Below are 13,540 nucleotides of genomic sequence, written 5' to 3'. Positions count from 1 at the left end.
ATACCTAAGAATAGAAGCTCACAGTGATCAGGTGTTTCTTTCCAAGTCTTGGGGTCTCCTTCAAATGTGGGGTCCACGACTTCTCCAAGGTTATTCTCTTGAGTACAGCTACAGTCTTCATGTGTGAATGGCCTCTGGCCAACATTAGGAAAATGGAGGTTAGGATTATCAGATCAGCTGTGATCTCATTGAATGGCAGAGTAGTTTCAAGGGGCTGAATGGCCCACTTCCGCTCCATTATCTTATGGTCTTATGGAATTTGGGCAAGTTAGATATAATGTTTGACCTTATTGCTTCCTCATCCCCTCAATCCCTAATGGCAGATATGAATTTGAAGTGCAGTTCCAGCACAGTTCACTGTGGTGTTTGGCAGGTTGACTCAATTCGGAGCAGATGCTTCCATTGTCAATGAATCATGAGACATTTTTTTGAATGGTGGAGGTGGATTGTTTGCTGCCTCTTTGCTTGTACCTTTTCTCAAATAGTGTCACTACTGAGAATCTGAACTTGCTTCAGTTTTGATAGCTGTGAAACTCATTTCAGCCAAACCACAAACATCACAACTTCCAATTCATTTGTGGTGTAAAACATTTTTTTTATTCCAATGTAACCAGCCTCAGGTGAATCTACTATTTGTTTTGGTTCTGTCATGAGCTTACAGAGGATATTATATGCCCTTCTACTCAGGAGAGAAGATTCTTCATTGTGAGGAACATATTGTTTTTTTTCTTAGTATTCTGAAACCCTTATGTTAAAGAGACTCTTGTAACTTACCTGTCACATTAAATTCACTACTCCCTGGGATATGTAGGTGAACATCTGTTAGATTTAAGCTGTGTTTTCTTCAACAAAGGCTCTCTATCTGACAATACTCTAACACTTGCTCTGGCATTGAGTCATAGAGTCATAGACATGTACAGCAAGGAAACAAACCCTTCAGTCTACCTTGTCCACGCTGACCAGATATCCCAACCCAAACTAATCCCATCTGCCAGCAGCCGGCCCATATCCCTCTAACTCCTTCCTATTCATATACCCATCCAGATGCCTTTTAAATGTTGCAATTGTACCAGCCTCCACCACTTCCTCTGGCAGCTCATTCCATACACATACCACCCTCTGCATGAAAAGGTTGCCCCTTAGGTCTCTTTTATATCTTTCCCCTCTCATCCTAAACATATGCCCTCTCGTTCTGGAATCACCCATCCCAGAGAAGAGACGTTATCTATTTATCCTATTCATGCTCCTCATGATTTTACAACCTTCTATAAGGACACCCATCAGCCTCTGATGCTCCAGGGAAAACAGCTCCAGCCTGTTCAGCCTTTCCCTATAGCTCAAATGCTCTAACTCTGGCAACATCCTGGTAAATCCTTTTTGAACCATTTCAAGCTTCACAACATCTTTCCAGTAGGAAGGAGACCAGGATTGCACACAGTATTCCAAAAGTGGCCTAACCAATGTCCTATACAGCTGCAACATGACCTCCCAACTCCTGTACTCAATACTCTGACCAATAAAGGAAAGCATACCAAACGCCTTCTTATACCAGTGACTCCACTTTCAAGGAACCATGAACCTGCACTTCAAGGTCTCTTTGTTCAGCAACACTCCCTCGGACTCTACCATTAAGTGTATAAGTCCTGCTAAGATTTGCTTTTCCAAAATGCCGCACCTCGCATTTATCTAAATTAAACTCTATGTCTCAGCCCATTGGCCCATCTGCTGTAATCTGAGGTAACCTTCTTCACTGTCCACAACATCTCCAATTTTGGTGTCATCTGCAAACTTACTAACTATACCTCTTATGCACACATCCAAATCATTTATATAAATGATGAAAAGTAGTGGACGCTGCACCTATCCTTGTGGCACTCCACTGGTCATGGGCCTCCAGTCTAAAAAACAACAGTCCACCACCAAACTCTGTGTTCTACCTTTGAGCCAGTTCTATATCCAAATGGCTAGTTCTCCCGGTATTCCATGAGATCTAACCCTGCTAACCAGTCTCCCATGGGAAGCCTTGTTGAACTCCTTACTGAAATCCATATAGATCATATCCACCTCTCTGTCCTCATCAATCCTCTTTGTTAGTTCTTCAAAAATCTCAATCAAGTTTGTGAGACATGATTTCCCATGCAAAAAGCCATGTTAACTATCCCTAATCAGTCCTTGCCTTTCCAAATAATGTACATCCTGTCCCTCAGGATTCCCTCCAGCAACTTGCCCACCACCGACATCAGGCTCACTAGTCTATAGTTCCCTGGCTTTCCTTACCACCCTTCTTAAACAGTGACACCACATTAGCTGACCCCCAGTCTTCCGGCACCTCACCTGTGACTATTGATGATACACATATCGCAGCAAAAGGCCCAGCAATCACTTCTCTAGCTTCCCACAGAGTTATCGGGTACACTTGATCAGGTCCTGGGGATTCATCCACTTTTATGTGTTTCAAGACATCCAGCACATCCTCCTCTGTAATATGTACATTTTTCAAGATGTCTCCATCTATTTCCCTACATTCTATATCTTCCATGTCCTTTTCCACAGTAAACATTGATGCAAAATACTCCTCTAGTATCTCCCCCATCTCCTGTGGCTCCATGCAAAGGCTGCCTTGCTGATCTTTAAGGGGTCCTATTCTCTCCCTAGTTACCCTTTGGTCCTTAATGTATTTGTAAAAACCCTTTGGATTCTCCTTAACTCTATTTGCCAAAGCTATCACATCTAACCTTAAATTCGTGAGATGCTCATTGATGTAAATATCTGCTTACCATAATGTTGGTTTGAGTTTGTGATTTCCTGTAGGTTCACTGGGTTTATCTTCTACTGGGGACTGTTCCATCCTCATTTATCTTCATGTGGATAATTCTTTGCTCACTTGCTGCTCCCGTCCAGCATATTTTCTAAAGTGATCGGTGGTGCTGGCAAGAATTTGCATTTTCTGATGTCTATCCATTGCATTGGCTTATCTGATGCATCTTTGAGGGTTTGTACCTTAAGAAATTATTAGTTTCTGCAATTCTCCTGTGCCAACTTTTATCCTATTGTCAGGACTGATTTGCTATGTTTCTGGACATCTGCTTCACTCTGCAGTTGAATGCCTTTCTCTGTAATTAGATCTTCTCTGAAGTGTTATAAATGTAAGGTTGAAAATCATCAAAGGCTTTCAATACCTCTTTAGATTTGCCTGATGTTTAATTTATCCCTGGGTGACCCACAATATCATTAGCTCAATTCCCAAATGCGGACACAAGAATATTTACTTGTTCAGCTTTTGTCTTTCTATCTAGTTTAAATGCTATTCTCTACCTCAAGAATATTCTTCGTCAGCATGTTCAATTTTGTACATATTTGATATATCTCTAATTTTAGATCATCTGGTAATGCTAATTCAAATGCCATAGCTTATCAATGTGAGTTTTATTTTCTCTTTAAATACTTTTTTTCTGTAATATTAGCAGTTCTCATGCTTCCTACTGTACTGGTGATATTTGATACAGGATGTTCTTCCGTTCTTTATCATTGTAATGGAGGTTTACCCACACTTTGGAACTTCGCAATGACTCCCACAGTATTCATATTGATTCCCCACAAAAGATTAGATTAGATTAGAATTGCCTACTTTTTAGCATTGTCAATGTTTGTCTTCTTTAATTGGCATAGTTAGTGATTTACCTTGCTCTTCACATCTGAAGTATTTGAGTTTTCATTTCTTTGACCCCTGTGTCATAGCTTCTATTGATAGCAAAGCCTAACCACGCAGAAACATTTCTTTAAATTATTGCCCTGTTAGCCTTCAATTACTACATCATTTATAGTTTCCCTTCTTGCAGAAAGGATCCTTCATTTTTATTCACTAATCCTCAATATCTTGTCAGCTCACTGACTTTACACCAAGTATGTACAGATATTCTTGATGTCTCCTCGAGTACAACTTCCACAGTTTGGAGTTTCCTCTGCTCGGAGTTTCTGATTCCTTCTTTTATTCCTATGCAACTTCTGTCAGATCTGAAATGATTTCTATGCTATTCTTTGAAGTTTTTTTTTCTGTTGATGTTGCCATGATGTTTTTGGGTTCACTGTGTCAGCTGTCAGCAGTTTCTGTTTCTCCTGAAGTCACTTGAGTCACCAATATATTTCTTCCTGAACTTTCTCTCTAAGGTATAAATTCTAAACTTTCTTATTTAGTACCATTTAGAAATGAACCCGGTCACTTACACTTACTATATTGTGGCAGAGTCCACTGTTGGCATCATATTGTGTGCCAACTCCTTCAATCTAAAGAGATCTAGTGTGAGGTTTTTAATGTACCTTTTTCAACTAAATGGAAGAGTCTCATTGTGTAAACAAGTTGAAGCTTATTGCATTACTACTAGTATTTACAGAATATAGGAATTTGATCTACATTACTACAGAGATTTAGGAACACCCTAGCCTCAGATTTCTTCTTTACTCTGAACAAGTCTCCATCACCCATTGGGTGGTGCTTATTGCACTAAATTAAGCAGCAATCCTTTTAGACCCATGCACAACAAATATATTAGATTAGATTATATTCCCTACAGTATGGAAACAGGCCCTTCGGCCCAACAAGTTCACTCCGACCCTCCGAAGAGGAACCTACCCAGACCCATTCCCCTACCTGATATTTACCCCTAACTAATACAACTAACAATATGGGCAGTTTAGCACTGCCAGTTCACCTGACATGCACATCTGTGGATTGTGGGAGGAAACCGGAGCACCCAGAGGAAATGCAGACAGACATGGGGAGAATGTGCAATCATGGAACTTCATTGCAAAGTAAACACAAAATGAAAGAGAAAACAAGCACAATCATGAAATTGTCATATCTTGTATAATCAATTGTGCAAACTCTACACGGACAGTCACCAGAGGCAGGAATTGAACCCAGGTCCCTGGTACTGTGAGGCAGCACTGAGCCACCATGCCACCCCATACTTGCAGCAAAGGTAGAGGAGTGTGACTGGTGAAGTAACTGTTCCAGTACATCTTCAATGGGTTGCAGAGTCTTCAATCATGCTGTAACCATTCTGTGGAAGTTGTACTTCAAACTGTTAATGTAGTTCATAATTCAATATTTAGAGGCATCTGGTATGAATTTTGTTCAAAATTAATATTGTTAAAGTGTAAACAATCTCTTAGGGCTCACAGTGAATGATTCTAATCTCAATTACTAAAGAAAATTGATGAATAAGGTTGCTGATTTCTGATTATTAAAAATCGAATAGTAATCAAACTCCAGAATGTTGTGCCTTGTGTGTATTCAGTTTGCAGTCATGAAGCCCTGATCTTTCTGTTCCAGTGATGCAAGTTTGTATAAGAAAAAAAAGGCTCCTCACCTACTCTGATAACAGAGCCAATGCTGCACCCCTTGGTGAAGTGTAAAAGTGATATAAAAAATTGCTGCAGATTTTCATTGCCTAAACCTCTAGATGGAGTTGTAGAGTTTCTTTCATACATCTATCTGTCTTTGCATTATTCCTATTGCTTCTTGTTAATTTACAATGCCTTCGTATGAGTTTCCATGTTGGTCACTTTTTCTCATATCTGCATCCTTCTCACTCTTTAACAATATTGTTTAATTTTTCTTTCATGCCTTTCAAGCATTGTTCATTCATTTATTCATTTCCAGTTTTTAATGTCAATTATTCTTAATAATTTAACCTTTAAAGTCCTCTGTCTAATAATCGGCATTCTCCTTCTTCTGAGAAGCGATTTCTCCTCAAAACTACGCTTTATGTTTTGGAAAACATGTAAAAATGTTATTCTTGCAGAAATGATGGAATGATTGTAAAATTAGTTTAATTAAATGCAAAATAATGATGGTTATTGTGGTTCAATTTCAAACAAGAGCTTATGGTAGGATTTGTATTACATATTTAGTGTTACTTCCATATTTTGCTTTGCAATCAAATGAAATCTTAGCTTTAGACTAACACTGTGCATGACAAATTAACTACCTTGTCTAACCCTGATTCTTAAACTTGTCTGTCAAAGATAATGATTGTTCAGATTAGCAAAGATAAGGTGCAGGCCCTCTGTCTCCATTTTTTATGTGCTGCACAGTTCACCGCAATTTGTGTCACCTCAAAGCCCACTGAATTCTTCTCCCTAATTTTTCTCCTCCCTATGACTCAGTAGGTTTTTTTTCCACAAAAGCAGCTCATCTTATTGCGAACGACTGCTCACCTACTGCTTATGTCTTCACAATAACCACAAACATTGGAATTTGAGTGGGATATCAGCCCAATCAAATGTGTGCTCTAAATGTCGAATTTTATGATTCACTTTTGAGGAATGTAACTTTTAATTTGGTAATTACATTTTCAAGGGTATGGTCAATGGAAAAATTTGGGATTGGGAAATTGTTAAATAGTCTTATTTAGATAATTATAAAGATTTAGCAAGGGAAAGATAATTATAATTATTTAATTATATAATAATTAAATAATTATAAAATTATAATTGGGCGGCATGGTGTCTCAGTGATTAGCACTGCTGCCTCACAATGCCATGTTCGATTCCAGCCTCAAGTAGCTGTCTGCATGGAATTTGGACATTCTGTCTTGGTTTCTTTTGGGTGCTTCAAATTCCTTCTCCAGTCCAAAGATGTGTAAGTCAGGTGGAATGGCCATGCTGAAATTATCTGTTGTGTTCAGGGATGTGCAGGCTAGGTGGGTTTATCCATGTGTAAGTGTGGGGTTATTGGATATGGTAGGGGGCAAGGCCTGGGTGGGATGCTCCTCAGTGGGTTGGTTTTGATTCATTGGGTCAAAAGGCCTTCTCTGCACTGTAGGGGTTCTATGATTGTGTGCATTCAGATATTTTTTCCATTTTTTAAAGGCATTGGAAGTTTGAAAACAACAATCAATAGGGTTGGCGTTCACTCAGATTCATAATAGAGCTTGTGAGTTTGATAAAGTTGCAATTGTCTCCATTAGAGATAAAGATTATTCGGTTAGTTTCATAATTAAAGGGAGATTTTGAAGATAAAGTTAATTTTTAAAACTAAATTTGCACCTGGGACATCCCAGGTGTGATATGTCACAATGGGATAGTTTGTGGGTTTTCTTCAAGTTATCTAAGTGTTTTCCAACAGCTACAGTCAGCTTGGGAACAACTTTGACACAGGCAAGAGAGAATCTGCCAGGAGCTGTGAAGCACCTATGGATTCTTACAATCCATAAAATATCCTGGTTCATCTAGTGGCACTCATTCATTATTAGAACACCTGAGTCAAAAACAATCCAGACTTGTAAAAAAATCAAAATATTGTTTCATTGGTAGTGTCTTTTGGGAACTTACATACTGACTTTGATGTGAAAGTATCTGTTGCATTATCTCTGTTTCAGCTTGGAAGGAGCTTGAAACAACAGTGCTGGTGGTCACCACATTGGCTGAGCTTTGGCAATTGCAGAAGGCTGCAATTAACCCAATTGGAGGTTGACAAGGCTCTGCTGTTGTCTGGCAAAAGAAGTGGTACCTCCTTATGCCTTGCTACCTGAACTTTTTAGAACTGATTCTGGGCTGGCTAGACATAACACCTTGCCAAACTGGTTCTCTAGTAAACCACAAGCACACTTTTCTTGCTTGCTGGTGGTGATACTGCTTGTATATAGTGAATAGTTAGACTTAGATATCATCTGTAGTGAAAATGATAAAGCATGGTAATAATGAATCATGCTTCACTCCACCTCCCTAAACACTGCAAACCATTCCACCATATGTTTCCTTTCAACAATCATAATATTATGTAATAATGGTCCCTATTATACAGGCAGGGTACTGTAAGTATGTAATTCAGAAAGAAATATTCACTTTATTTTTGGACAAGTCTTCAGTACTTTTAAAGGTGGAAACTAATAAGCTACCTTTTGAGATCTTGCTCTTGAAAATTAGGTACAATATTGTTGGATGCAACACCCAAAGGACATTAGAAGCCTTAATTCTATCTTTTTATTTCATATTTTTCCATATTCAACTACCTGCTATAGCACTAAAATCCCAATCTTCTAGCAAATGTGTAAAGCTAATTTCTGCTATTATATCACTCCATAATATTTCAGTTATTATGTTGGACACTGGCTAATAAAATTTGCAAAAATCATAAAAATCTGATATGCTCAATCTACTTGATTATATTTCACATTAAAGTGGTGGGAATATAACCTTAGAATTCCTCAGATAGAGGCCATTCAATCCATCACATATGTAACAATCCTCCAATATATCCCAGCCAGACCCATATCCCCATCCTATTGCCATAACCCTGCATTAACCATGGCTAATCCACCTAGCCTGCACAATCCTCGACACTACAGGGCAACTTAGTATGACCTTAACCTGCACATCTTTGGACTGTAGGAGACAGACTTGAATCAAACCTGGATCCCTGGTGCTATGAGGTAGCAGTTCTAACAGTGCTTCTGAATTATTATAATTACACAAATGTCAAACAAGTTTTCATATTTTTGATGAGAACTAATCAAAACAGGTAGATGTTGAAATTATAAACAAAAGGAACTGCCATGTTGGAAATCAAAAACAAAAATTGCTTGAAAAGCTTATCACATTTGGCAGCATCTGTGAAGAGAAATCACAGTTAACATTTTGAGTCCAGTGACCCTTCCTCACATGTTGAAATGAGCCATTATCAAGTTTTCTTAAAACAAATGCTACTTTCTTATGTATTCATTGACTCAAATAACATGAAAATAGACTATTTCATGACACAATTTCTTACAGTACCATGACATTGTTCACAGCACCTTTTAGTGTACAAGCTTGATGCCCATATTCTTGCATAGTCAACTATTTTCTAATTATGAGCAGATCTTGGAGTTCAAAACAGTGATCCCATTACTTTCAGAATTGCTAAGCTAAGAAAAAGCTATTATTGTGTGTAAAACTTACATTTTTGTTTAACAATATTATTTTCTTCAAATCTTAAAAGAAAAAAATGAAATATTCCCATGCCTTTTAATTGTCTCAATATGATTAATGAGGGATCCAATTTATAGCAGAATTTGCATTTATGCAATCAGGTAGCAGGTGTTTCTGACATCATATGAAATCCACAATCATTGAATACAGTTGGCATACTTTTTGTGACAAATGTACAATAAGCAATTTTCATCTCTATACTCTCAATTGTCTGGTAACATGAGATTGCAGATTTTCCTACGAAATTGAAAAAGTGTTATTTCAGTTCTGAAGAAGGGTCACTAAATTTGAAACAACTTGTTGAATGTATGTTAATTGGAGAAAAATTATAATGTCCTGAATTGTTATCAATCTTAAATTCAGAGCTGAAGTTTGGGTGTAAACCAGGTTGAACCATGTTTTTGTTTTGATTGACATTAACCTTCCTGCCCTGGTTACAAACACGTGAAAAGCTTTCTCTCTCAAATTAACAATTTGGATGATGTTTAAGTCAGATGGATTATATAAAATGGTGCCGCATCCTTCTACACTCTTGTTAGCTCTGGAGTTGGACTTTTAAATTCAGCTTTGTACTGTTCGTTTTTTCCTTCATTGATGTTGCCAGACTTGCTGAGTTTTATCCAGCATTTATCTTTCTGTTTATTTTAGTGTTCTTGCTTTCTGTGTCTTCCAGTGACCCTTCTACCTCCACTTATAACTGGTGACATGGTGGCTCAGTGGTTAGCACTGCTGCCTCACAGTGCTAGGGACGCAGATTCAAATCCAGCCTTGGGTCACTGTCTGTGTGGAGTTTACACATTTCTTATCTGTATGGGTTTACTCCAGTTTCTTTCCACAATCCAAAGATGTGCAAATTAGGTGATTTGGCTATGCTAAATTGCCCATAATGTTCAGGAATGTGCAGGTTAGGTGCATTAGTCAGGGGTAAATATAGGGTAGGGGAATGGGTCTGGGTAGGTTACTCTTCAGAGGGTCGGTATGGACTTATTAGGCTGAAGGGCCTATTTCCACATTGTCAGGATTTGTTAAAAAGAACTGTTTTGGAAGCCCTGTAGAGTATAACTACAGCATGACTATGCTGGATTATATATCAGGTTACAAGATTAGGAGATCACTAAAAAGCTGCCAGGTTTACTATTGATGGAAAGTACAAATCATCTTCCACTAACACAAAACTAACGGTACAAAGCTGAATTTAAAAGTCCAACTCCAGAGCTAACAAGAGTGTAGAAGGATGTGGCACCATTTTATATATGGAAATGTGTTGCTGGAAAAATGCAGCAGGTCAGGCAGCATCTAGGGAACAGGAGAATCGACGTTTCGGGCATTAGCCCTTCTTCAGGAATGAGGAAAGTTGGTCCAGCAGGCTAAGATAAAAGATAGGGAGGAGGGACTTGGGGGAGGGGCGTCGGAAATGTGATAGGTGTAGGACTACACCTCCTCCCATCCTGCCCCCTGTAGGACTACACCTCCTCCCATCCTGCCCTCAATCTTGTCTCGTCTGGTAGCCTGTATCTCAGTATTTACCTTGCCAACATTGTCTTTTTCTAGTGTGAATACTGATGAAAAATATTTTTTTAGCGCTTCCCCTATCTCCTCTGACTCCACGCACAACTTCCCACTACTATCCTTGATTGGCCCTAATCTTTCTGTAGTGATTCTTTTATTCCAGATATACCGATAGAAAGCCTTATGGTTTTCCTTGATCCTGTCTGCCAATGACTTGTCATATCTCCTCCTGGCTCCTCTTAACTGTTTCTTTAGGTGTTTCCTGATTAACCTGTAACTCTCAAGTGCCCTACCTGAGCCTTTATATCTCATCCTCCATAGGCCTTCTTCCTCTTGACTAGAGATTCACATTCTTTAGTAAACCAGGGCTCCCTTGCTTGACCACTTCCTCCCTGCCTGACAAGTACACATTTAACAAGGACCTGCAGTAGCTGTTTCTCGAATAAGCTCCACATTTCAATTGTGCCCATTCCCTGCAGTTCCCTTTCCCATCCTACGCATCCTAAATCTTGCCTTGCAACATAATTGCCTTTACCCCAGTTATAATTCTTGCCCCGCGGTATATATCTATCCCTTTCCATCGCTAAAGTAAACATAGCCGAATTGTGGTCAGGAAACCAACCTGCATGCACTGGACAAAAACTGACCCATCTAAAGCACCCGGGGGAAGAAGATTGCAGGTTAGGAAGGCGGTGCTGAATTCGATGGATTTGACTGAGACAAGGTGGGGGGAGGGGAAATGAGGGAACTGGTGAAATCCGAGTTCATCCCTTGTGGTTGGAGGGTTCCTAGCCGGAAGATGAGGCGTTCTTCCTCCAACCGTCGTTTTGGTGTGGTCTGACGATGGGGGAGTCCAAAGACCTGCATATCCTTTGTGGAGTGGGAGGGGGAATTGAAATGTTGAGCTACAGGGTGGTTGGGTTGGTTGGTCCGGGTGTCCCAGAGGTGTTCTCTGAAACGCTCCGCAAGTAGGCGGCCTGTCTGCCCAATATAGAGGAGGCCACATCGGGTGCAGAGGATGCAATAGATGATGAGTGTGGGGGTGCAGGTGAATCTGTGGTGGATATGGAAGTTTCCTTTGGGGCCTTGGAGGGAGGTGAGGGGGGAGGTGTGGGCGCAAGTCTTGCACCTCCTGCATCCCTCCAACCACAAGGGATGAACTCGGGTTTCACCAGTTTCCTCATTTCCCCTCCCCCCACCTTGTCTCAGTCAAATCCATCGAATTCAGCACCGCCTTCCTAACCTGCAATCTTCTTCCCGACCTCTCCGCCCCCCCCCCAGTCTGACCTATCACCCTCACCTTGACCTCTTTCCACCTATCACATTTCCGACACCCCTCCCCCAAGTCCCTCCTCCCTATCTTTTATCTTAGCCTGCTGGACCAACTTTCCTCATTCCTGAAGAAGGGCTAATGCCCGAAACGTCGATTCTCCTGTTCCCTAGATGCTGCCTGACCTGCTGCGTTTTTCCAGCAACACATTTCCATCTCTGATCTCCAGCATCTGCAGACCTCACTTTCTCCACCATTTTATATAATCCATCTGACTTAAACATCATCCAAATTGTTAATTTGAGAGAGAAAACTTTTCACATGTTTGTAACCAGGGCAGGAAGGTTAATGTCAATCAAAACAAAAACATGGTTCAACCTGGTTTACACCCAAACTTCAGCTCTGAATTTAAGATTGATTACAATTCAGGACATTATAATTTTTCTCCAATTAACATACATTCAACAAGTTGTTTCCAAACATATACTTTAATCGTTAAAAAAAATGTGAAATTACATTCAACAAGTTTTAGTGTGACATTAACAAAAATGAAATACAGTTCATGTTACAGCTCATGGCATTTGAATGTGCCTCAATAAAAATGTAGTTACACATGATTCTTGCAATATACATTCCAAAGCAAAGATACCATTCAAGGATTTTTACAGTTTTCAGTCGACTCAGATTGAAGGATTTTCAACAGTGCTGTTTTTTTAAGGAACCTTTGCAGTAGGTGCCACACCAATGAGTGTTATCAGCATGCAGTTCTGAATTGTGGAATGTGAAATTTAAGTTTTCCAAAAGTATATTTTATTTCTAATATTTGTAAAAGTACATTGCGTTATCAAAATTGACATTATGAAAAAATCAAATTAATTGAATACAATGCTGTGCATTTCTCCCCATATTTTTAATTACCATTAATACTTATGAACTTCAGTGGTTAGCACTGCTGCCTCACAGTGCCAGAGACTCGGTTTCAATGCCTGTGTAGAGTTTGCACATTCTCCCCGTGTCTGCGTGGGTTTCCTCTGGGTGCTCCGGTTTCCTCCCACAGTCCAAAAATTGCAGGTTAGGTGAATTGGCCAAGCTAAATTGCCCATAGTGTTAGATGGATTAGTCAGGGGTAAATATAGGAGGAGGTGGGTTTCTCTTCGGAGGGTCGGTATGGACCTCTTGGGCCGAAGGGCCTGTTTCCACACTGTAGGTAATCTAATCTAAAAAAGCTTTGTTGTGTGTTGAACATACAGCCTGAAGGGTTTACCCCATTTCCAGGCCTTTGGTAAACTATGGCTGAAAAGCCTCAAAGAGTGACCTCTTTGCCTTTGAATGGCCGCCCCAAATTTTACTTTACAGCTCAGCACATATTAGTGATTCTTAGAATGTGCCAGTCGGCATTTTGTCATGGTCAACTCTTTGCACTGGACAGCTATAAAGTTCCAGGGAGACCACAGATTTTTTTTCCCAAGAGTTTATGGTCCTTGTGTGCAGTTGATATTTATCTTGGTGTGTATTTTTTGGGAGCAGCTATGGGGCAGAGTCCTGGATCATTCAGCTGTTTGGGATAGGCTTCAACAAAATGCCATTGCATTACTTTTCAGATCTTTTTTGTAATGGAACACTCCAGAAGAGGAAGACAACCATCTCTTCCTCACCACAGTTCCGTTGAAGAAAATATGTGAGACTCTAGATGTACAGGTAGAGAATTTATCCACTTCATCCAAACAGAAGGCTAGTTAGTATGGAAAATAGAAAATTCAGACCAGTGTGTGGGAATGTGCTGAAATG

The sequence above is a fragment of the Chiloscyllium plagiosum genome, chromosome 1 (genome assembly GCF_004010195.1).
Source record: "Chiloscyllium plagiosum isolate BGI_BamShark_2017 chromosome 1, ASM401019v2, whole genome shotgun sequence".
Taxonomy (NCBI): domain Eukaryota; kingdom Metazoa; phylum Chordata; class Chondrichthyes; order Orectolobiformes; family Hemiscylliidae; genus Chiloscyllium; species Chiloscyllium plagiosum.
The sequence above is the reverse complement of the archived record's forward strand: the minus strand, read 5'-3'. Positions refer to the sequence as shown.